The following is a 25,967-nucleotide window of genomic DNA, read 5'->3' on the forward strand; positions in this document are numbered from 1 at the left end:
CTGGGGCTGGAACCTTTTGTCATGGCACCGTGTTTGGGCGGGGGGTGGGGGCGGTGCACAGACCGCTCCACGCGGCCAATTTATCGAGGTTCCATTTCAAGCTGCCCCGTCTCTCGCTCCTCAGTTATTCACACATTCCGTGTCTCGTAAATGTCGTTCAATTCTCTCATTCCACCTCCGATTGTCTCCTGTCAATATCCCTCCTGCCAGTTCACCCTCTCCTGCTTTCCACTTAAGCACTTTGCTGCTCATTTATTTCTAATGTGTGTATCTGTCAGTGTGTGTATCTGTCAGAGTGTGTGTCTGTGTGAGTGTGTGTCTGTGTGAGTGTGTGTCTGTGTGAGTGTGTGTCTGTGTGAGTGTGTGTCTGTGTGAGTGTGTGTCTGTGTGAGTGTGTGTCTGTGTGAGTGTGTGTCTGTGTGCATGTGTGTCTGTGCATGTGTCCGTGTGTATCTGTCAGAGTGTGTATCTGTCAGAGTGTGTGTCTGTGTGCATGTGTCCGTGTGTATCTGTCAGTGTGTATGTCTGTGTGAGTGTGTATGTCTGTGTGAGTGTGTATGTCTGTGTGAGTGTGTATGTCTGTGTGCGTGTGTGTCTGTGTGCACGTGCCTGTGTGAGTGTGTGTGAGTGTGTGTCTGTGTGCATGTGTCCGTGTGTATCTGTCAGTGTGTATGTCTGTGTGAGTGTGTGTCTGTGTGTGTGTGTTTGTGTTTGTGTGTGTGTCTGTCTGAGTGTGTCCATGTGTGAGTGTGTGTGTCTGTCAGTGAGCGTGTTTTTTATCTTCCCCTTCCCTTTGTTCTGAGTTTATTTAAATGCTGTTCATCAGTAATATCCTCCAGTTGTAACGAAGAGCTGGTACAGGAATTGTTACCTTACATGTTCTGTTCCATCTGCCCCGCTGAATGTTTGCAGCAATTTCTGTTTTTAGTTCAGAATCTCTGTGGTACTTTGTTAGTCTTTGTTTTGGAGGCGGTTCCAGCAGGGAGCGCGGTGTCAGCATGGGGGGATGGGACATCTTCCCAGTTTGGACACGGAGCATTGAGTGATCCCAGGCCAGGTACAGCACGGGTTAAATAGATTAACCCCCAACCCGGGAACGATTCCCCTTCGCTGCACCTATTGTGACATTTTAATTTCCCACACCAAGCCTCTCTGAACAACAATAATAACTTGCATTTAACTAGCATCTTTAACAAAGTAAAACATCCCATGGTGCTCCATAGGAACGATTATCAAACAGATTTGACCCCGAGCTACACACGGAGATATTAAGGCCAGTGACCAAAGACTTGGACAAAGAGGTCGGTTTTAAGGAGTGTCTTTAAAGGAGGAGAGAGAGGCGGAGAGGTTTAGGGAGGGAATTCCAGAGCTTAGGGCCCTATAGCTGAAGACACGGCCACCAATGGTGGAGCGATGGAAATCAGGGACCAGAATTGGAGGAGCGCAGAGATCTCGGCTGGAGGAGGTTACAGAGATAGGGAGGGGGCCAGGGAGGGATTTGAACAGGAGGACGAGAGTTTTGAAATCGAGGTGTTGCCGGACCGGGAGCCAATGTAAGTCAGCAAGCACGGTGGGGGGTGATGGGTGAGCGGGACTTGGTGCGAGTTAGCACACGGGGCAGTGGGGTTTTGGATGAGTTTGCCAGTTCAGTGCTGAATTGTGTCCCGGTGACAACTGGCAAGTTTATTGTCAAATGATTAATCTCATAATACACTCCTGTGAAGCGCCTTGGGGACGTTTCACTACGTTAAAGGCGCTATATAAATGCAAGTTGTTGCCGCAAGCTTGTTGAACGCCCTCACAGTCGAGCCTGATCCCTTCCTCAGCCCTCCCCTCCCCCAGTGTCTTTCCATCAGCGGGCGGGGACAGGGTGGGGGCGCTCACTGCATGGTGACCAGGAGCGGAGGAATTTCACCCCCACCCCCTCATCCAGTTGTAGAATTCGTGCCGACAGGGAGCCTGGCTTCAGGTAGTCGCACAATTCCGAATTCTCATCCCCGATTTTCATCGCTCCGCGATTGGCGGCTGTGCCTTCCGCTATCTGCGACCCAATCTCTGAAAGGTTCTTGGGTGAGCACTTAGAAACCTAGAAACATAGAAACTAGGTGCAGGAGCAGGCCATTCGGCCCTTCGAGCCTGCACCACCATTCGATATGATCATGGCTGATCATGCAACTTCAGTAACCCATTCCTGCTTTCTCTCCATACCCCTTGATCCCTTTAGCCATAAGGGCCACATCTAACTCCTTTTTGAATATATCGAACGAACTGGCCTCAACAACTTTCTGTGGTAGAGAATTCCACAGGTTCACCACTCTGGGTGAAAAAGTTTCTCCTCATCTCGGTCCTATATGGCTTACCCTTTATCCTTAGACTGTGTGACTCCTGGTTCTGGACTTCCCCAACATCGGGAACATTCTTCCTGCATCTAACCTGTCCAGTCCCGTCAGAATTTTATATGTTTCTATGAGATCCCCTCTCATTCTTCTAAATTCCAGTGAGTATAAGCCTAGCCGATCCAGTCTTTCTTCATATGTCAGTCCTGCCATCCCGGGAATCAGTCTGGTGAACTACAGGGCTACGGACCAAGAGCGGGATTAGCCCGGATAGCTCTTTGTCAGCTGGTGCGGTCACGATGGGCCCAAAATGGCCCTCTTCCGTGCTGGAACTGTCTATGGTTCTACAGTCCGGGGATTCAAGCTGGGGCCTCCCTGGTGTACAAGTGTGATCAGCTCCGCTGGGCAGACCACATTGTCCACATGCCAGACACGAGACTTCCAAAGCAAGCGTTCTACTCGGATCTCCTTCACGGCAAGCGAGCCAAAGGTGGGCAGAGGAAACATTACAAGGACCACCCTCAAAGCCTCCCTGATAAAGTGCACCATCCCCACCGACACCTGGGAGTCCCTGGCCAAAGACCAGTCCACCCTAAGTGGAGGAAGAGCATCCGGGAGGGCGCTGAGCACCTCGAGTCTCGTCGCTGAGAGCGTGCAGAAATTAAATGCAGGCAGCGGAAGGAGCGTGCGGCAAACCAGTCCCACCCTCCCCTTCCCTCAACCACTGTCTGTCCCAACTGTGCCAGGGACTGTGGCTCTCGTATTGGACTGTTCAGCCACCTAAAATTTTTCGAGTGGAAGCAAGTCTTCCTCGATTCCGAGGGACTGCCTATGATGATGATGATGATGATGATAAACGTTGAACACCCTGGGCCGGGGGAGCTACAGTCTAATTGCTCCCAGCTATCAGTAGGGTTGTAAACTCCAGTTGGGCCTATTTCTGGAGGTTTTATCACATGACTTCCCTGCTTCAACCACCCGGTCAAACAGCCTCTTTGTAACGTTTCCCACATTACAACAGTGACCACACTCCAAAAGTACTTCATTGGCTGTAAAGCGTTTTGAGACGTCCGGTGGTCGTGAAAGGCGCTATATAAATGCAAGTTATTAAATCGTAGTTCGGCCCCTCGTGGTCATGAAAGGCGCTATATAAATGCAAGTCTTTCTTTTCCCCATTACTATACCTAATTAACAAAAAGTCTTCAAAGAGTATGAAAAAATAACGGAATTGTTTTTATTTCTCCGAGTGTTGCTGGCAGCAGTGTTCTGGACATTAAACTTCATTTCCTGGGGACTCCAGGCCAATCCTGGAGGAGTTGGCAACCAATGCTCCCGCTAAGGTGCGCACATGCTTGGCCGCTCACCGGCTGTTACACTGTGAATACTGCGCATGCGCAGACATTTAAAGGGACCACGCATTCATTGAGACAGGCCGCGGAGAGCAAAACGCAGCTTGCAGGGAACACTGCTTTTTTTTATATGTATTCATTCACAGGATGTGGGCGTCGCTGGCCAGGCCGGCATTTATTGCCCATCCCTAATTGCCCCTTGAGAAGGTGGTGGTGAGCCGCCGCCTTGAACCGCTGCAGTCCTGTGTGGTGAAGGTGCTCCCACAGTGCTCAAGTCGCTGGAGAAATACCACCGACGATGACTCCGCAAGATCCTACAAATCCCCTGGGAGGACAGACGCACCAACGTTGGCGTCCTCGACCAGGCCAACATCCCCAGCATCGAAGCACTGACCGCACTTGATCAGCTCCGCTGGGCAGACCACATTGTTCGCCTGCCTGACACGAGACTCCCAAAGCAAGCGCTCTACTCGGAACTCCTTCACGGCAAATGAGCCAAAGGTGGGCAGAGGAAACGTTACAAGGGACCACCCTCAAAGCCTCCCTGATAAAGTGCAACATCCCCACCGACACCTGGGAGTCCCTGGCCAAAGACCGCCCTAAGTGGAGGAAGTGCATCCGGGAGGGCGCTGAACACCTCGAGTCAATCGCCGAGAGCATGCAGAAACCAAGCGCAGGCAGTGGAAGGAGCGTGCGGCAAACCTGTCCCACCCTCCCTTTCCCTCAACCACTGTCTGTCCCACCTGTGACAGGGACTGTGGTTCTCGTATTGGACTGTTCAACCACCTAAGGACTCATTTTAAGAGTGGAAACAAGTCTTCCTCGTTTCTGAGGAACTGCCGATGATGATAGGGAGGGAGTTCCAGGATTTTGACCCAGCGATGATGAAGGAACGGCCGATATATTTCCCAGTCGGGATGGTGTGTGACTCGGAGGGGGACGTGGAGGTGGTGGTGTTCCCATGCGCCTGCTGCCCTTGGCCTAAGTTTTGGCAGATGGAATACAATGTCAGAAAGTGTGAGGTCATCCACCTTGAGAAAAAAAACAGTAAAAGGGAATATTATTTGAATGGGGAGAAATTACAACATGCTGCGGTGCAGAGGGACCTGGGGGTCCTTGTGCATGAATCCCAAAAAGTTAGTTTGCAGGTGCAGCAGGTAATCAGGAAGGCGAATGGAATGTTGGCCTTCATTGCGAGAGGGATGGAGTACAAAAGCAGGGAGGTCCTGCTGCAACTGTACAGGGTATTGGTGAGGCTGCACCTGGAGTACTGTGTGCAGTTTTGGTCACCTTACTTAAGGAAGGATATACTAGCTTTGGAGGGGGTACAGAGACGATTCACTGGGCTGATTCCGGAGATGAGAGGGTTACCTTATGATGATAGATTGAGTAGACTGGGTCTTTACTCGTTGGAGTTCAGAAGGATGAGGGGTGATCTTATAGAAACATTTAAAATAATGAAAGGGATAGACAAGATAGAGGCAGAGAGGTTGTTTCCACTGGTCGGGGAGACTAGAACTAGGGGGGCACAGCCTCAAAATACGGGGGAGCCAATTTAAAACCGAATTGAGAAGGAATTTCTTCTCCCAGAGGGTTGTGAATCTGTGGAATTCTCTGCCCAAGGAAGCAGTTGAGGCTAGCTCATTGAATGTATTCAAGTCACAGATAGATAGATTTTTAACCAATAAGGGAATTAAGGGTTACGGGGAGCGGGCGGGTAAGTGGAGCTGAGTCCACGGCCAGATCAGCCATGATCTTGTTGAATGGCGGAGCAGGCTCGAGGGGCTAGATGGCCTACTCCTGTTCCTAATTCTTATGTTCTTATGTTCTTGTCCTTCTAGAGGGTAGAGGTCGCGGGTTTGGGAGGTGCTGCCGAAGAAGCCTTGGCGAGTTGCTGCAGTGCATCTTGTAGACGGTGCACACTGCAGCCAGGGGGCGCCGGTGGTGGAGGGGCAACCTCACCTACCAGCGGTAGGAGTCTGTTCATTTAATATTTTGGGAGAGAATTCCCTCGAGGCCCATGTGACAGAAAGAACAAAGGTATAGACTGCCTGGACTGTGAGTGTGAAGAAATCAGGGATTGGTGAATCTGTCTGGGCACCGTGGTGTGGGTGAATGAGACCGACAGGAAACTTGAGGCAGTCAATAAAGATCGTGCAAAGATACTTAAACGGGGACTGGAATCAATACATGAAGCAAAGCAGAAATAGGTGTAGTGATTGCATGGCCGCATAAGGAGAGCTATCTCAGCGGACAGGAAAGGGTTAATGCAGATTGGTATCAATTCCGAGGGAGCGTGGTTAAAAAGGTTCAGAATTATTGGGTCAGGGAAAGAGAGAGAGTGAAACGGATGGAGGCAGATGTCGGGAAAACGACATAAAGGAGAGAGGCGGACATGGAGACAGAGAAACGTTAAGGGAGAGACAGTCATGAGACAATAAAAGAGAGGTGGTCGGAGATGGAGAGCTCGTGGAACAAATGGAGAGACGGACGGAGGCAGATAGCCAGAGAGACAGCAAGAGAGACAAACAGAGAGGCAGAGACCGAGAAACAGTCAAATGGTTCACAGACAGAGACAGACACAAAGGGAGAGAGAGAGAGATGCAGTAACAGAGAGAAGGTAGAGACAGACAGAGACAGATGGACAGAGAGAGAAGCACTAAGACAGAGAAAAGATAGATTAAGGTCACAGCAACAGGGAGACAGAGGGCAAGACAGAGAGAGAGAGAGACAGGAAGATACAGATGCATAAAGAAACGGAGAACAAGCAAAGGAAGAGACAGAAAGACACCTCAGACAGAGAAACATGCAAAACAAAAAGACAGGCAGACACAAAGACACAAAAGCAAAACAGAATGAAAGAGTGTGGCAGAAAGGGGGTGGGCGAGTGGGAATGCAAACACACAAAAGGCCGAAGGAGCGAGAGAGAGAGCGAGAAATCTGACCCACTCTGGGGTGAGCGGATTGAGGTCAGCAGCAGGTTCCACAGGCTGCTCACCAATAACCTGTGCAGACGTAGTCCCCCACCCCCCCCCCATCAGACGGACTGACTGCAGCCATACTAAACACAGCCCCCCCCCCCCTCCGCGTCTCCCAGCCCCGAGAGCCCACGAGCTCAGTGCAGCTCACTGCAGGGCGGGTAATTAGTATCCGGTACATGTCACTCTGACCCGACCTGGCTGGGGCCTGTTCCAGTCTGGGAACCGCAAGCGAGGGGGGGGAGGGGGTTCCTTGGAGACAATTCATAATCCGACATCACGGATGTAATGTATTTGCTTCATGGGTTCTTGGCTCAAGAATTGAAGAACCCATTGCTGTTAAGAACGAGTTGGTTTATTAGTGAAAGGTTTAACAATCACGCTACACTCTCAAAGCCTCCCTGATAAAATGCAACGTCCCTGGTCAAAGGCCAGTCCGCCCTAAGTGGAGGAAGAGCATCCGGGAGGGCGCTGAGCACCTCGAGTCTCGTCGCCGAGAGCGTGCGGAAACCAAGCGCAGGCAACGGAAGGAGCGTGCGGCAAACCAAACTCCCCACCCACCCCTTCCCTCAACCACTGTCTGTCCCACCCTGTGACAGAGACTGTAATTCCCGTTCTGGACAGTTCGGCCACCTGAGAACTCACTTTTAGAGTGGAAGCAAGTCTTCCTCGATTTCGAGGGACTGCCGATGATGATGATGATAATATATATAGCCCCACCCAGTGGACCACTGGGGCATTGCAGCTATTGCTGTTTACAACAATGAAGAGGGAACAAGGCAGGTGACTGGGCTTCCTGAAGTCTTCAGCCTTCTTAGAGCCTGCGTGTGTTTGTGATGTCGTACCGAAAACAGCGGAAGGGGCGTGCGGCAAACCAGTCCCGCCCACCCTTTCCCTCAACGACTATCTGTCCCACCTGTGACAGAGACTGTGATTCTCGTATTGGGCTGTTCAGCCACCTGAGAACTCACTTTTAGAATGGAAGCAAGTCTTCCTCGATTCCGAGGGACTGCCTACGATGATGATGACTGTAAACATAACATTCGGGTGCAGAGAACGCAGAGCTTGGGCCCTTCCCGTTAATTGAGGGAGGCGGCCCTCGTACCCCGGGATGGATGTACAGCGCGAGTGATTCAGAGCCCCACTTCCTTTCCGGAGCGGGGCGGTAACCCTGATTTATCCCGGGGGGGGTGGGGGGGGGGGGAATGGGCGGGGGGAGGGGGCGCGACTTTTCTCTTCAGTCTCGTGTCTCGCGAGCGTTACCGTTCCCCACCAGCCCCACCCCCCCACCCCCCACATGGCGGCACCCATTTTCTCGGCCCTTCTGTCCATCGATCCTATCCTTCCCTTACCAACCCTGCTGGCTTTCTCTTTCAGCAGCTGACAGCTTTCCTGGCCACTTCATCCAGCTGTTAGCCGTCCTTTGTGCCAGGAAATACTTCTTGGCCTCGGTCCCAAAACTGGCGTTTTGCCTCGCTGAATCAGAGTCCACATTGTCCTGGGCAGGAACTGGGAACAGGGAGCCAGGCTGGAATTTTTCCCCACCCGAGTCGACAGGGGGCTGGAAAGCCAACTGGGCCAGCCCTGGCTGGGGGGGCGTCGGCTGACTCAGGATTGACCAGGGACAGAAGCTCAGCTGCTCCCCAGGCCAAAACCCTCTGCTCACTCACTGACGTTCCGCAGTTCCTTCAGTTCAAGAAAATAATTACAGTGGAAGGCCCCAAGTCTATAAAAGCAGGAAGACATAGCTGGTCGATGCCAAGTCTGGGCCATAAACGTCTGCGGATTCAAGCCGGAAAGGAAGACTGAGCGGAATTAAGAGCTTTAATGGGCTTGAGGTCCTGGCAAAGGGCGCGAGACAAAGTCATAGTTGGTTCGATGGAGCCTTGATTTCGACACAGTGAGGCTGTAGAAAGACTTGCATTTACGTAGTGCCTTTCACAATCAGCACACGTCTCAAAGCGCTTTTTGGAGTGCAGTCACTGTTGTAATGTGAGAAACGCGGCAGCCAATTTGCACACAGCAAGCTCCCACACACAACAATGTGATAATGACCCAGGATTATGAGGAAAGGTTGAGGAGGTTGGGCCTCTACTCATTGGAATTCAGAAGAATGAGAGGTGATCTTATCGAAATGTATAAGATTATGAGGGGGCTTGACAAGGTGGATGCAGAGAGGATGTTTCCACTGATGGGGGAGACTAGAACGAGGGGGCATGATCTTAGAATAAAGGGCCGCCCATTTAAAACAGGGATGAGGAGAAATTTCTTCTCCTGAGGATTGTAAATCTGTGGAATTCGCTGCCTCCGAGAGCTGTGGAAGCTGGGACATTGAATAAATTTAAGGCAGAAATAGACAGTTTTGAAAAATTAAGGGGTTACGGGGAGTGGGAGCTGAGTCCATGATCAGATCAGCCATGATCTTATTAAATGGCGGAGCAGGCTCGAGGGGCCGTATGGCCTACTCCTGCTCCTATTTCTTATGTTATTAGTATAATCTGTTTTTTTTGTTATGTTGATTGAGGGATAAATATTGGCCCCAGGACACCGGGGATAATTCCCCTGCTCTTCTTCGAAATAGCGGCCGTGGGATCTTTTACGTCCACCTGAGAGAGCAGACGGGGCCTCGGTTTAACGTCTCATCCAAAAGACAGCACCTCCGACAGTGCGACGCTCCTTCAGCACTGCACTGGGAGTGTCCAGTCTAGATTTATGTGCTCGAGTCCCCGGAGTGGGACTTGAACCCACGACCTTCTGACTCGGAGGCGGGAGTCCTGCCCACTGAGCCACGGCTGACACTGTCGGGAGGGCGGGTCTGATACCATTCGGAAAGTCGCGGCCCGATGATGTCATCAGTGCTGCGACGGAGGCCCGCATGGGAACCGTTCCCATGGCAACACGGGGGGGGGACGGACCAGAAGAGGCCAAGGCAGCAAAAATCCGTGGAATCCTTGCGGGCCGGGAGGAGCTGGATACTCCCGGAATAATGTTCCCAATCCCACAGGATTGACCTGGAGTTTCCAGGAATTGCAGACTCATCTCCAGCTCACGAGCGAAGCACAGGAGAAAAATCCCAAGAGCGTTCATTTAAAAAAAAAAAATTATGAGGTTATTTTAATCTTTTGCTTGTTCTGAAAATATTGGCGATGGCGGAGGTTAGCGGGGGTGGCGGGGGGAGGGGGAGGCAACAAAGTGGCCATCTGACTGACAGTCAAGAACCATCCAATCGGGCGACAGAGCGAAGAGCCTGCTCGCATTCCGATTGGCTGAGGGAAGGCGGGGCGCCACGGGGGGGGTGGTCATGTCGGGCAACCAATGGCGGGAGTGGGGGCGGTGGGGGTGGGGGGGGACAGTGCAGGGCGATTTAAAGGCGGGAGAGTCAGGTGACGACGCCTCCGGAAATACAACCAATCGGAGTTGGTAATTCCCGTCTCCGCGCCTCGGATCCCGGAACAGCCCGGAACCTCCGCCTGTGTCCTTCACGCGTGGGTCTGGACATGATTGGCTAGCTGTTTGACAATGGGGAAAGAGAGGCTGCAACGAGACTTCGTGACTGCTCCTGGCAGTGCCATTTTCAGCTGCAGTGTATTTGCTTCATGGGTTCTTTGCTTAAGAATTCATTGCAACACATTGCTATTAATAACTAGTTGGTTTATTAACAAAGGTTTCACAATCACACTGGGCAAAATCCTACAAAAAACCCCTGGGAGGACAGACGCACCAACGTTAGCGTCCTCGACCAGGCCAACATCCCCAGCATCGAAGCACTGACCACACTCGACCAGCTCCGCTGGGCAGGGCCACATTGTCCGCATGCCCCCGACACGAGACTCCCAAAGCAAGCGCTGTACTCGGAACTCCTTCACGACAAGCGAGCCAAAGGTGGGCAGAGGAAACGTTTCAAGGACAACCCTCAAAGCCTCCCTGATAAAGTGCAACATCCCCACCGACACCTGGGAGTCCCTGGCCAAAGACCGCCCCTAAGTGGAGGAAGTGCATCCGGGAGGGCGCTGAGCACCTCGAGTCTCGCCGCCGAGAGCGTGCAGAAACCAAGCGCAGGCAGCGGAAGGAGCGTGCGGCAAACCAGTCCCACCCACCCTTTCCCTCAACCACAGTCTGTCCCACCTGTGACGGGGACTGTGGTTCTCGTACTGGACTGTTCAGCCACCTAAGGACTCATTTTAAGAGTGGAAGCAAGTCTTCCTCGATTCTGAGGGACTGCCTATGATGATGATGAACAATCACACTACACATTATCGGTTCATCCACCAGGCTCACGACTGCTTACCTCAGCGTGGATCCCCCGGACCCAACTGGCCGGGGTTTTATTGAGTCACGTGACTGGTTAAGCCACTCCCAACTCAACAGCCCCACAAACCTGTGAGCGTACTTACATGGTTCGTACATCACAGCAGTCTTTAACCGCATCGATACTGTAGACACAAGGTGATGCCCTGGAGTGACTGACTATCCCACACTGCTGGTTTGCTGGACGTTGCTGCTAATACTGGTGGTGTGGAGTTAGCCAGTGGTTGCTGGGCTGGACCTGGATTCCAACAATGGGGTCATTCAGAGCCTCCTCGAACCAGTGGCTCGCATTGCTCCCTCTCGCCGCCCTGCAGGCCACTGACAGGGTTGCGTCTCGGGCTGAGCAACCCTTTGTATTCAGCTTGTGAAAGGCTGAATTCGACTCCCGATTTCACCTCCTTGGGGGTTTAGTGCAAAAAGCAAGAGTAAAATACTAGCTGATCTCCCGTGGCATTGCTCTCTGCTATGAAGAAAAGAACAGGCTTACATTTATATAGCGCCTTTCATCGGGATGTCCCAAATCGCTTTACAGCCAAGTACTTTGGAAGTGCAGGCATGAACATTATATAAACCCCACAAACCCCTCGATTAGATTCCAGCCTGTAACTCACTCCCAGGTATCTGTTATTCTATATATAAACCCCCGAACCCCTCGATTAGATTCCAGCCTGTAACTCACTCCTGGGTATCTGTTATTCTATATATAAACCCCCCGAACCCCTCGATTAGATTCCAGCCTGTAACTCACTCCCAGGTATCTGTTATTCTATATATAAACACTCCCGAACCCCTCGATTAGATCCCAGCCTATAACTCACTCCCGGGTATCAGTTATTCTATATATAAACCCCCGAACCCCTCGATTAGATCCCAGCCTGTAACTCACTCCCAGGTATCAGTTATTCTATATATAAACCCACCGAACCCCTCGATTAGATTCCAGCCTTTAACTCACTCCCGGGTATCTGTTATTCTATATATAAACCCCCCGAACCCCTCGATTAGATTCCAGCCTTTAACTCACTCCCGGGTATCTGTTATTCTATATATAAACTCCCCGAATTCCTCAATTAGATCTCAATCTGTAACTAGGCCTGTAGTGTCACTTGGGAGAAACACGCAATGCCAAGTGGGAACACTGTTCTGACTGAGTGGAATGATTAAGTGCGCCTATATTTAACTCGTCTCTCTCGGGTTATTTTCTTTATATGGAAGCCGAGCGTCCTCCGAACAGAAATTATGTATTTGAGTCGGGCTGCCCGTTGCTAGTCTCGCTGCCCCTTCCTCTTGTAGTTGGAATAACATGAGTCTTTCCATTTTTGTTTGACCCCATGCTGCCCGACAGGCAAAGAAAGACTTGCATTTATATAGCGCCTTTCACGGCCACCGGACGTCTCAAAGCGCTTTACAGCCAATGAAGTACTTTTGGAGTGTAGTCACTGTTGTAATGTGAGAAACTCCAATTTGCGCACAGCAAGCTCCCACAAACAACAATAATAAAAAAACCAGATCATCTGTTTTTTTTTGTTATGTTGATTGAGGGATAAATATTGGCCCCAGGATAACTCCCCTGCTCTTCTTCGAAATAATGCCATTGGATCTTTTACATCCACCTGAGAGAGCAGACGGGGCCTCGGTTTAACGTCTCATCCAAAAGACAGCACCTCCGACAGTGCGGCGCTCCCTCAGCACTGCACTGGGAGTGTCAGGCCTAGATTTATGTGCTCAAGTCCCTGGAGTGGGACTTGAACCCACAACCTTCTGACTCAGAGGCGAGGGTGCTGCCCACTGAGCCACGGCAACCCTGAGAGCGAGACTGAGCTTGGGATACTCCCCCTCCCCCAAATCTCTCCCGAAGGCTTTGGGGGTACGGTTTCGTGGTAGCTGGCTGGCTATCAGCACCTGGCCATTGTACGCAAGTCAGCAATCATCATCATAGGTAGTCCCTCGGAATCGAGGAAGACTTGCTTCCACGCTAAAAGTGAGTTCTCAGGTGACTGAACGGGAATTACAGTCCCTGTCACAGGAGGGACAGACAGTGGTTGAGGGAAGGGGAGGGTGGGACTGGTTTGCCGCACGCTCCTTCCGCTGCCTGCGCTTGGTTTCTGCACGCTCTCGGCGACGAGACTCGAGGTGCTCAGCGCCCTCCCAGATGCTCTTCCTCCACTTAGGGCGGTCTTTGGCCAGGGACTCCCAGGTGTCGGTGGGGTCAGCAGTAATGTTCTCTCTAATGGTGTTTTGGCCCACGTGGTCCCTTTATCGGGCTGCGCGGATCCGTTCAAAATCTCGCCCTCCCCCCCACCCCCCGCGTGGTTTTTCTGTTTGAGCGCTGGCTCACAGGCTGCACGGGACCTCCAGAGCACTGCATGGCCGCCCAGCTTAAAAGGGGGAACGTTGGCGGGTGGGCTCTTTGACCGCAGGAGGCAGCACAGGACGAACACGATCCAGCCGGAGTGCGTGCTTACCCGTTCCGTGAGGGTGGGGAGTCACCAGCTCACGATCTCGGAGCGGAGTGTGGGGGGGGGTGGGGTGGGGTGGGGGAGCCCCGGCTGACCTTTCACCTCAGCAACCTCAAGGTCGCCATCACTTCTCTCCATTGTCGCTCCACTCGAGAGAGAGAGAGAGAGAGAGAGAGAGGGGCTGACGCTTTGAGGTCCTCCTGGACCCACGGGAATAAAGCTGCGGCTCGCTGCAGGCACATTCGAGAACACCCCCAGTTCGACAATGCCCCCGCCCACCGCAGGGTTGCCAACCCCTCCAGCACCGGCCTGGAGTCTCCAGGAATTGATGATTAATCTCAATGGACACCGCCCCGAACAAAACCAGGAGAAATATCACGGGGCTGTCTGTTTATTAGCTATAAACTTATTGGAGATAAGAATCTTGTGTGACTGGCAGTCAAGAATCAGCTAATCGGGCTCCAGAGTCCGTTCGATCACCAATTGGTGGAAGGCGGGGAGACACAAGGATTGCGGGCGGCCAATGGTGGGAGAATGGGGGTGGGGCAGTTGGAGGTGAGAGGTCAGGCAACGAAAGCTCCAGGAATGCGGCCTACCAGAGTTGGCAACCCAGCTCTCCCCCGCTCGGGTCTCAGACCAGCACGGGTGGTTGCCATGGTAACTTTGCTCCCCGGAACCTCCCCCGCCCCCCCCCCACAGTGATCCCGTGGTGTTTCTGGGGGTTACTCTGCTGGCGAGCGAGGGTATCGCTGGATCAGGTTCAGTTCTTTATATAAATTCATTTATGTAATGTATTTGCTTTGTGGGTTCTTTGCTTAAGAATTCATAGCAACACATTGATATTAAGAACTAGTTGGTTTATTAGCAAAAGGTTTAACAATCACACTACACATTACCGGTTCATCCACCAGGCTCACAACCACCTGCCTCATCGTGGATCCCCCGAACCCAACTGGCCGGGGTTTTATTGAGTCTTGTGAACATTACATGACTGGCTAAGCCACTCCCAACTCAACAGTTCTACCAACATGTGAGCATACTCACAGGGGCATACATTACACTTTACAGGATGTGGGCATCGCTGGCAAGGCCAGAATTTATTACCCATCCCTAATTGTCTTTCAGTGTCTCAGTGGGCCATTTCAGAGGGCAGTTAAGAGTCAACCACATTGCTGTGGGTCTGGAGTCACATTTAGACCCAGACTGGGTAAGGGCGGCAGATTTCCTTCCCTAAAGGGACATCAGTGAACCAGATGGGTTTTTTACAACAATCCGGTAGTTTCATGGTCACCATTACTGACACTAGCTTTTTATTCCAGATTTATTTAACTGAATTTAAATTCCCCAGCTGCCGTGGTGGGATGTGAACTCTTGTCTGCGGATCATTGGTCCAGGCCTCCTTGTGTCAGCTTGGTGCTGTTGGCTCAGAGCCGTGGACCATGCACAGTAGACACCTCAAATCGCTGGAGAAATGCCACCAACGCTGTCTCCGCAAGATCTTGCAAATCCCCCTGGGAGGACAGACGCACCAGCGTCGGTGTTCTCGACCGGGCCAACATCCCCAGCATCGAAGCACTGACCACACTCGACCAGCTCCATTGGGCAGGCCACATCGACCGTTTGCCCGACACAAGACTCCCAAAGCAAGCGCTCTACTCGGAACTCCTGCACGGCAAGCGAGCCCCAGGTGGGCAGAGGAAACGTTACAAAGGACCACCCTCAAAGCCTCCCTGATAAAATGCAACATCCCCACCGACACCTGGGAGTCCCTGGCCAAAGACCGCCCTAAGTGGAGGAAGCGCATCCGGGAGGGCGCTGAGCACCTCGAGTCTCGTCGCCGAGAGCGTGCAGAAATCAAGCGCAGGCAGCGGAAGGAGCGTGCGGCAAACCAGTCCCACTCACCCCCTCCCCTCAACCACTGTCTGTCCCACCTGTAATTCCTGTATTGGACTGTTCAGCCACCTGGGAACTCATTTTTAGAGTGGAAGCAAGTCTTCCTCGATTTCGAGGGACTGCCTATGATGATGGTTGCCACGAGTCAGAAGGTAGTGGGGGTGGGGGGCCGAGCCCCCTACTCCATGGCCCTAGGCTCTGCTGCCCCTTCAGTGTAGACATGACGGAGGGGCATCATTGTGAGAGGCGCTCTTTGATTGAGCCATTAAACCAAAGTCCGCCTGTCTGGACAGGAGATGCACTGATACTGGTTTGAAGAAGATTAGAGGAGTTTTCCTGGCTAACATTCCTTCCGTGTTCTGTCAGCTGTGGCTCAGTGGGCTGCACACTCGCCTCTGAGTCAGGAGGTTGTGGGTTCAAGTCCCACTCCAGGGACTTGAGCACAAAATCCAGGCTGACACTCCCAGTGCAGTAAACGAAAGAAATACTTGGATTTATATAGCACCTTTCACAACCACCGGACGTCTCAAAAGCGCTTTACACCCAATGTAGTACTTCTGGAGTGTAGTCACTGTTGTAGCGCGGGAGTGCCGCACTGTCGGACGGGCAGTACTGAGGGAGTGCCGCACTGTTGGAGGGACAGTACTGAGGGAGTGTCGGAGGGGCAGTACTGAGGGAGTGCCGCACTGTCGGAGGGGTAGTACTGAGGGAGCGCTGCACTGTCGGAGGGTCAGTACTGAGGGAGCGCTGCACTGTCGGAGGGGTAGTACTGAGGGAGCGCCGCACTGTCGGAGGGGTAGTACTGAGGGAGCGCCGCACTGTCGGAGGGGTAGTACTGAGGGAGTGCTGCACTGTTGGAGGGTCAGTACTGAGGGAGCGCCGCACTGTCGGAGGGGCAGTACTGAAGGAGCGCCGCACTGTCGGAGGGGCAGTACTGAAGGAGCGCCGCACTGTCGGAGGTGCCGTCTTTCGGATGAGACGTTAAACCGGGGCCCCGTCTGCTCTCTCAGGTGGATGTAAAAGATCCCAATGAACTATTTTGAAGAAAAGCCGGGGGAATTCTCCCCGGTGTCCTGGGGCCAATATTTATCCCTCAACCTATAGTTGATTGGGCCATTTATTTCTTTGCTGAGTGTGGGAGCTTGCTGTGCGCAAATTGGCTGCCGCGTTTCCCACATTACAACAGTGACTACACTCCAAAAAAGTGCTTCATCGGCTGAAAAGCCCCTCGGGACACCCCGAGGCTGTGAACGGCGCTATAGAAATGCAAATGCTCTCTTCCTTTTGACCCAAAAGAGCTGCCACGAGGAGAATTCTTTTCACTCCGAGCGTTGTCGGGGTCGGGAATGTTTTGCCGGAAAGGGTGGTGGTAGCTGATTTGATCAGTAATGTGAAAAGGGAGCTGGACGAGTTTTTGAGGTTTTTGGAGCTTACAGGGTCCCGGACAAAGAGCGGGGCAGTGGGCTGAATGGCCTCCTTCTGGGCCGATTAACTGGTCAGGGACGAAGGGACTTCAGTGACGTGGAGAGACTGGAGAAGCCGGGGTTGTTCTCCTCGGAGCAGAGAAGGTTGCGAGGAGATTTGATCGAGGTGTTCAACATCATGAGGGGTCCGGACAGAGTCGATCGAGAGAGACTGTTCCCCATTGGCGGAAGGGTCGAGAACCAGAGGGACACAGATTTAAGGCGATTGGCAGAAGGCAACATAAGAAAAAAAAAAAGATTTTTACGCAGCGAGTGGTTAGGATCTGGGAGGGTGGTGGAGGCAGTCTCAATCGTGGCTTTCAAAAGGGAGTCGGATAAGTACCTGAAGGAAAACATTTAGCAGGGTTACGGGGAAAGGGCGGGGGGAGTGGACTTAAAAAAAAAAAAAAAAATTGTTCCTGGGATGTGGGCGTCGCTGGCAAGGACGGCATTTATTGCCCATCCCTAATTGCCCCTTGAGAAGGTGGTGGTGAGCCTCCTTCTTGAACCGCTGCAGTCCGTGTGGTGAAGGTGCTCCCACAGTGCTGTTGGGGAGAGAGTTCCAGGATTGTGACCCAGCGACGATGAAGGAACGGCCGATATATTTCCCAGTCAGGATGGTGTGTGACTGGGAGGGGAACGTGGAGGTGGTGGTGTTCCCATGCGCCTGCTGCCCTTGTCCTTCTAGGGGGTAGAGGTCGTGGGTTTGGGAGATGCTGCCAAAGAAGCCTTGGCGAGTTGCCGCAGTGCATCTTGTAGACGGTGCACACTGCAGCCACGGTGTGCCGGGACTGGCTTGAGGTGGTCTCGCAGGGAGCCGGCATGGGCTCGATGGGCCGAATGGCCCCATTCTGTGCTGTCGCCTTTCTGTGATTCATTGACCGCATTGTTGCTTGTGGGCCCTCGCGATGTTTGTCCATGACTGAACTTCAAGGGGCGACCATTGGCAATGAAGAGGGAGTGGTCCTCTTTCTGGTGGTCTCCAGGGTCAGCTCAGAGTCAGCCTTCCCTTGGCCTTCTCGTTGCAAGCAGCAGCTCGGGCAGGTCCTGAAAAAGGAGATATGATCGCAAAGATGAAAGGAGAAAAGCTTCTCCAATGCTCCATAAATATATCAGCAAGTCCACATGACTCACCTTTCTCGATGATTCACACATCATTAGGAAATTATTGAAGGTCTGTTTCTCTACAAGCTGTACTCCAGAGGGATTATAAACAGGCTGACAGAAGTGCCTCGGTACAGTAATGATATAATCGTTGAAAGATCTGGAAACTCATTCCCTGCCTTAGTGTAGAGAAAGATTAGAAGTGAGGCAGGCTGCCTGAGGGTGATGGAGGAGCGGGTATCTGAGAGTGGGACAATGTGTGTTTGTGTGTGTGTGAGATAGAGGAGCAGGTATCTGTCAGTGGGACAGTGTGTGTGTGGGTGTGTGTGTGGGTGATGGAGGAGCGGGTATCTGTCAGTGGGACAGTGTGTGTGTGGGTGATGGAGGAGCAGGTATCTGTCAGTGGGACACACTGTGTGTGGGTGATGGAGGAGCAGGTATCTGTCAGTGGGACAGTGTGTGTGTGTGTGATGGAGGAGCAGGTATCTGTCAGTGGGACAGTGTGTGTGTGGGTGATGGAGGAGCAGGTATCTGTCAGTGGGACAGTGTGTGTGTGGGTGATGGAGGAGCGGGTATCTGTCAGTGGGACAGTGTGTGTGTGGGTGATGGAGGAGCAGGTATCTGTCAGTGGGACAGTGTGTGTGTGGGTGATGGAGGAGCAGGTATCTGTCAGTGGGACACACTGTGTGTGGGTGATGGAGGAGCAGGTATCTGTCAGTGGGACAGTGTGTGTGTGTGTGATGGAGGAGCAGGTATCTGTCAGTGGGACAGTGTGTGTGTGGGTGATGGAGGAGCAGGTATCTGTCAGTGGGACAGTGTGTGTGTGGGTGATGGAGGAGCGGGTATCTGTCAGTGGGACAGTGTGTGTGTGGGTGATGGAGGAGCAGGTATCTGTCAGTGGGACAGTGTGTGTGTGGGTGATGGAGGAGCAGGTATCTGTCAGTGGGACACTGTGTGTGTGGGTGATGGAGGAGCAGGTATCTGTCAGTGGGACAGTGTGTGTGTGGGTGATGGAGGAGCAGGTATCTGTCAGTGGGACACACTGTGTGTGGGTGATGGAGGAGCAGGTATCTGTCAGTGGGACACACTGTGTGTGGGTGATGGAGGAGCAGATATCTGTCAGTGGGACAGTGTGTGTGTGGGTGATGGAGGAGCAGGTATCTGTCAGTGGGACACACTGTGTGTGGGTGATGGAGGAGCAGGTATCTGTCAGTGGGACACACTGTGTGTGTGGGTGATGGAGGAGCGGGTATCTGTCAGTGGGACAGTGTGTGTGTGGGTGATGGAGGAGCGGGTATCTGTCAGTGGGACAGTGTGTGTGTGGGTGATGGAGGAGCAGGTATCTGTCAGTGGGACACACTGTGTGTGTGGGTGATGGAGGAGCAGGTATCTGTCAGTAGGACACACTGTGTGTGGGTGATGGAGGAGCAGGTATCTGTCAGTGGGACACACTGTGTGTGTGGGTGATGGAGGAGCAGGTATCTGTCAGTGGGACAGTGTGTGTGTGGGTGATGGAGGAGCGGGTATCTGTCAGTGGGACAGTGTGTGTGTGGGTGATGGAGGAGCGGGTATCTGTCAGTGGGACAGTGTGTGTGTGGGTGATGGAGGAGCAGGTATCTGTCAGTGGGACAGTGTGTGTGTGGGTGATGGAGGAGCGGGTATCTGTCAGTGGGACAGTGTGTGTGTGGGTGATGGAGGAGCGGGTATCTGTCAGTGGGACACACTGTGTGTGTGGGTGATGGAGGAGCGGGTATCTGTCAGTGGGACAGTGTGTGTGTGGGTGATGGAGGAGCAGGTATCTGTCAGTGGGACACACTGTGTGTGGGTGATGGAGGAGCAGGTATCTGTCAGTGGGACAGTGTGTGTGTGTGTGATGGAGGAGCAGGTATCTGTCAGTGGGACAGTGTGTGTGTGGGTGATGGAGGAGCGGGTATCTGTCAGTGGGACAGTGTGTGTGTGGGTGATGGAGGAGCAGGTATCTGTCAGTGGGACAGTGTGTGTGTGGGTGATGGAGGAGCGGGTATCTGTCAGTGGGACAGTGTGTGTGTGGGTGATGGAGGAGCGGGTATCTGTCAGTGGGACAGTGTGTGTGTGGGTGATGGAGGAGCAGGTATCTGTCAGTGGGACACACTGTGTGTGGGTGATGGAGGAGCAGGTATCTGTCAGTGGGACAGTGTGTGTGTGGGTGATGGAGGAGCAGGTATCTGTCAGTGGGACAGTGTGTGTGTGGGTGATGGAAGAGCAGGTATCTGTCAGTGGGACAGTGTGTGTGTGGGTGATGGAGGAGCGGGTATCTGTCAGTGGGACACACTGTGTGTGGGTGATGGAGGAGCAGGTATCTGTCAGTGGGACACACTGTGTGTGGGTGATGGAGGAGCAGGTATCTGTCAGTGGGACACACTGTGTGTGGGTGATGGAGGAGCAGGTATCTGTCAGTGGGACAGTGTGTGTGTGGGTGATGGAGGAGCAGGTATCTGTCAGTGGGACAGTGTGTGTGTGGGTGATGGAGGAGCAGGTATCTGTCAGTGGGACAGTGTGTGTGTGGGTGATGGAAGAGCAGGTATCTGTCAGTGGGACAGTGTGTGTGTGGGTGATGGAGGAGCGGGTATCTGTCAGTGGGACAGTGTGTGTGTGGGTGATGGAGGAGCAGGTATCTGTCAGTGGGACAGTGTGTGTGTGGGTGATGGAGGAGCAGGTATCTGTCAGTGGGACACACTATGTGTGGGTGATGGAGGAGCAGGTATCTGTCAGTGGGACAGTGTGTGTGTGGGTGATGGAGGAGCAGGTATCTGTCAGTGGGACACACTGTGTGTGGGTGATGGAGGAGCAGGTATCTGTCAGTGGGACACACTGTGTGTGGGTGATGGAGGAGCGGGTATCTGTCAGTGGGACACACTGTGTGTGGGTGATGGAGGAGCAGGTATCTGTCAGTGGGACACACTGTGTGTGGGTGATGGAGGAGCAGGTATCTGTCAGTGGGACAGTGTGTGTGTGGGTGATGGAGGAGCGGGTATCTGTCAGTGGGACAGTGTGTGTGTGGGTGATGGAGGAGCGGGTATCTGACAGTGGGACAGCTTTGTTAACAATGCTGGTTCCAGTTGATACCATTTGGGACTCCATTGCTTACATGACATGACCAGCCTGCAATATCAATATCATTCCAGGAGTTCCATTGCTAAATGTTCCCAAATTTGGCTTCCAGCATCGTGCCGAGAACATGACTCGAACTCGGGAGTTAATGATGAGTAACTTCCCCCTTTGCTTGTGGCTTCAAAATCACTGATGACTTAATAAATGAGATGGGTGTGAAGGCAGCCTATCCCCGTCGAGATTAGACGATCTTTGTACATCAGTTGACGATGGATGGTTAAAACGTGGACTCGAGGCAAGAATGCCAACCAGACTAGCTGCACAGTGCGGTCTAGACGGAGCTGGGGGAGTAATCTCTCTTCATACACGTCCATGTGCATTGAGTCATTTTATTTTTGAAGCTTTACTCTGTCCACAGTATGAGCAAGGACGGAGACACTCCCAGCCCGTTTTAAACAGGAGCAAGGCGATCATTTAAAGAAATATTTACATCTCAAGAATCTTTTTTTAATCCTCGTTTCCCCCCCCCCCTCTTCTTCGAAATAGCGGCCGTGGGATCTTTTACGTCCACCTGAGAGAGCAGACGGGGCCTCAGTTTAACGTCTCATCCGAAAGACGGCACCTCCGACAGTGCAGCGCTCCCTCGGTACTGTTTTTAGTGATGTGGATTAAGGGATAAATATTGGCCCAGGACACCATGTCGAACACTTCTTCAAAATAGTGTCCAAGGATATTTTACATACAACTGAGAGGCCAGACGGTGTCTCGAGCCTACAGTCTTCCGACTCGGAGGCAAATCATGCTACCCACTGAGCCACGGCTGACACTGACTGATATTTTAAGATGCTTTGACGGTGCTGCCTCTTGTTGGGGTACCATCCAGCCCCTGACCCAAAAGGCCGTTCTACCTGTGAAAGCCTCATCATAGGCAGTCCCTCGGAATCGAGGAAGACTTGCTTCCACTCTAAAAATGAGTCCTTAGGTGACTGAACAGTCCAATACGAGAGCCACAGTCCCTGTCACAGGTGGGACAGACAGTGGTGGGAGGAAAGGGAGGGTGGGACTGGTTTGCCGCACGCTCCTTCCGCTGCCTGCGCTTGGTTTCTGCATGCTCTCGGCGACGAGACTCGAGGTGCTCAGCGCCCTCCCGAATGCACTTCCGGCACTTAGGGCAGTCTTTGGCCAGGGACTCCCAGGTGTCAGTGGGGATGTTGCACTTTATCAGGGAGGCTTTGAGGGTGTCCTTGTAACGTTTCCTCTGCCCACCTTTGGCTCGCTTGCCGTGAAGGAGTTCCGAGTAGAGCGCTTGCTTTGGGAGTCTCGTGTCAGGCATGCGGACAATGTGGCCCCCTGCCCAGCGGAGCTGATCAAGTGTGGTCAAGTTTGAAGACCTGGCCCTGTGAAAGCCTAGATGGTGCTCAACAGCAGGCTATTGAACCATGAGGATATCACAGCTGAGCTTGAGCCTGTCCTCTGCCCAATGTCCAGATCCAGGCATTTGCCAGCAGGTTTTTTTTTTCACACTCTTAATTCAATCTTGGGATGTGGGCGTCGCTGGCAAGGCCAGCATTTATTGCCCATCCCTAGTTGCCCTTGAGAGGGCGGTGGTGAGCCGCCATCTTGAGAGCGGTTTGATACAACTGAGCCGCACACTAGACCACTTCAGAGGGCAGTTAAGAGTCATGGGAATTGGGAGCAGGAGTCAGCCATGCGGCCCCTCGAGCCTGCTCCGCCATTTAATACGATTCATGGCTGATCTTCTAGCTCAACTCCACTTTCCTGCACTGTCCCCGATATCCCTTGATTCCCTTAAAATCTAAAAACGTCAACCAGTTGGTGGGGGACTGGAGTCACGTATAGGCCCAGATCAATAGCAGATCAGGAGCAGGGACCCTGGCGACAGTAACTGAGGGAGTCACTCCCGGCAAGAGTAAGAAAATTCAGCAGGGGCGGAGAGAAAATTGGAGCCCTGCTAGGCCTCAATTTATTCGTTATATAAATTCCCAAAATAGCCGCATATTTTCCTTTGACAGATTAAATGTCTCTCTCTCTCTCTCTCTCTCTCTCTCCCTCCTTTCCTCTGTAGACGCAGCTGATGCAGTGTTTTGTTGTGTGTGGGCCAACATTAACAACAGATAAAAAACAAGCTTTTCATTTACTGCAGATCAGGGCTCAATTTGAGCCTTGGACAACGCCGACTGCACTCTGAAGGGAGTTCAATAAAGGTTCACTAGATCGATCCCTGCGATGAAAGGGCTGGCCTCTGAGTGGAGATTGAGTCGAAGAGGTTTGGTCCATTGGGATTCTGTACAGTGGGAGTGAATGGGAAGGGGTTGGGTCCATTGGGATTCTGTACAATGGGAAGGGGTTTGGTCAATTGGGAGTGAATGGGAAGGGGTTGGGTCCATTGGGATTGTGTACAATGGGAGTGAATGGGAAGGGGTTGGGTCCATTGGGATTGTGTACAATGGGAGTGAATGGGAAGGGGTTTGGGTCCATTGGGATTCTATACAATGAGAGTGAATGGGAAGGGGTTTGGGTCCATTGGGATTGTGTACAATGGGAGTGAATGGGAAGGGGTTTGGTCCATTGGGATTCTGTACAAGGAGTGAATGGGAAGGGGCAGGGGAGTTCTCTTTGGTGTCCTGGCCCAATATTTATCCCTCACTTAAAAAGCAGATGATCTGGCCATGATCAAATTGCTGTTTGTGGGAGCTTGCTGTGCGCAAAGTGGCTGCTGTGTTTGCTAAATTTATAAGACTCACTACATTGCAAAAGCATCTCATTGGGTGAAAAGCACTTTGGGATGTCCTGAGGTCATGAAAGGTGCTATATAAATGCAAGTCTTTCTATCTTTTCCTCTCTCATCGCTTTCTAGTGATTGCTGGTGGAATAAAGACTTCGTTGAAAAGAAAGAAATGAAGACTTCATTTATATAGCGCCTTTCACGACCACCAGACATCCCACAGCACTTTACAGCCAATGAAGTACTCTTGGAGTGTAGTCACTGTTGTAATGTGGGAAACGCGGCAGCCAATTTGCGCACAGCAAGCTCCCACGAACAGCAATGTGATAATGACCCTGATCATCTGTGTTTGTTATGTTGATTGAGGGATAAATATTGGCCCCAGGACACCAGGGATAACTCCCCCTGCTCTTCTTCAAAATAGTGCCATGGGATCTTGTGGCCTCGGTTTAACATCTCTTCTGAAAGACGGCACCTCCAACAGTGTGGCACTCCCTCAGCACTGCACTGGGAGTGTCAGCCTGGATTATATGCTCAAATCACTGCTGTGTGGTATTTGAACCCACGACCTTCTGACTCAGAGGTGAGAGTGCTGCCCACTGAGCCACAGCTGGTCATGAACGGTGCTGTATATTTGCAAGACTTTCTTTTTACCACAACAAGAAGCTATGCCTTGGGAGAGAAAGGGAGAAAGATAAGGCTGGCTGGAAGAAAAATGGGACACTTCAGACTAGAGGGAAGTATTTTAAAGGCTTGCTCCGTTTCATCGATTGTCCTATCCTATTTTAGGACTTTACTGTCAATCTTTCTCGCATTTCTCCCCTTTGTTCCTGCGTCTCTTCCTCACTTCCCTCAGCACGCTCTGGCCCAACGCCCCCCCCTGCCCTCCAATACCCGGCATAGGCCGTATGGCGTAACTCATCGAGCACAGCCATTATATTGACGAGATTAGCATTGTCTCTTTCGCCGAGATGAAAATGTGAGTTTGGGAAGACAGATTGGCTGAAGTTCATTAACACCATTCCATTTGCTCCTTAGCCCCTGTTTGCAATGCAAGGTGACCTCTTGGCTCGGTTCCGCTTGGCCTGTCTCTTGAAGCCCCGGGAACGATTCCTCGTTCACCAACCTTTCCTCCCTTGTTCCTCCGAAAACCCCAACCTATGAGCTCTTCCTCCCCCCCCCCCCCCGGCCGCCCCCTCTTCCCGCCCCCCCCCCCCCCTCTTTGCAGCTTCACCGCGTTGAATTCGAGACCGATCTCCTGCTCAAACCGTCTCCCGATCCGACTCGCCTCATCTTTGTCTCTCCTCTGCCAACTTTGAGGGCGGCCTAAGTGATGGACCTTGACTGACTGTGGGAGAGAAGGATGGGTTTTCTGAACAGGCTTCAGTGTCTGCAAAGCAAGACTTGAGAAAAACGAAACCCCTGAGAATTGCTCGGAATTGAAAAAAATACGAACCTTTCAGCATCCGATTGAATAGCAATAATGGACTTCTTGACAAATTGGGCGATGGGCTCGGAAGATTGATGGACTTGACCTCCGACCTTGTTCTTCAGTCACCCCGGCCTATCCTCAGTCTGCCGAGGCTGGTCACATGACACGCGGTGTCCATAGTGACTTAATTCCACGGGCTGGAGGCAATTCTGACTGGTGGTGGGGGGCGGGGGGAACATTTACATTGTGGAGAGGGGCAGCTGCGTGCTGGCTTCAACAAACATTTGTTAGACTTTACTAATTAGTATGAATCCGATTTTGAATTTTGACCCTGACACAATGCGCGCGACAGGGAGAGACAGATGGTCTCATTATTGGGCGAAAGGGTCTTTCTCTTTTGTTTTCTCTTTGTGCCCTCTCTCGTTGCCGTTGCCCCCCTCCCCCGAACCACCCCCCCCCACCCATCCCTCCTCTCTTGACAGTACCGGCTCTTACTATGGCCCATGGGTTCCACCGGCCCTGACCGCCCTTTGGCCCAGTCCGGCCGTGCCCGCAAACTCTTCACGCCCGAGGTCCGGGCGGTGAGCTATTCAACTGTGGGGGGGAGTCGCACCCCACGCCCAATCCCGCCCCCCCGCCATGCCCAACACACCCACACTCACCGGGATCGCTGCATGGTGGTCGAGTGAGAATTCTGTCCCCCTCGTTTGCCCACAGATCAGGAGTTTGAGGCCGATTTGGCACGTGGGAGCCGCACCCACCCTCACTGAGATCAGCTGAGCCAACGTAGAATGGGGATCGAGGGGGAG

The 25,967-nt window shown here is 52.5% G+C and overlaps 1 protein-coding gene across 2 annotated transcripts in view; it reads left to right on the top strand.

The window, feature by feature from the left end:
• The window catches only part of LOC139239076 (dapper 1-like), a 77,548-nt gene that overhangs the window by 21,179 nt on the left and 30,402 nt on the right, over nucleotides 1-25,967 (top strand). The gene's annotated exons all lie outside the window — the stretch shown is intronic.

This window comes from Pristiophorus japonicus, chromosome 26, assembly GCF_044704955.1.
Source record: "Pristiophorus japonicus isolate sPriJap1 chromosome 26, sPriJap1.hap1, whole genome shotgun sequence".
Classification (NCBI taxonomy): Eukaryota; Metazoa; Chordata; class Chondrichthyes; family Pristiophoridae; genus Pristiophorus; species Pristiophorus japonicus.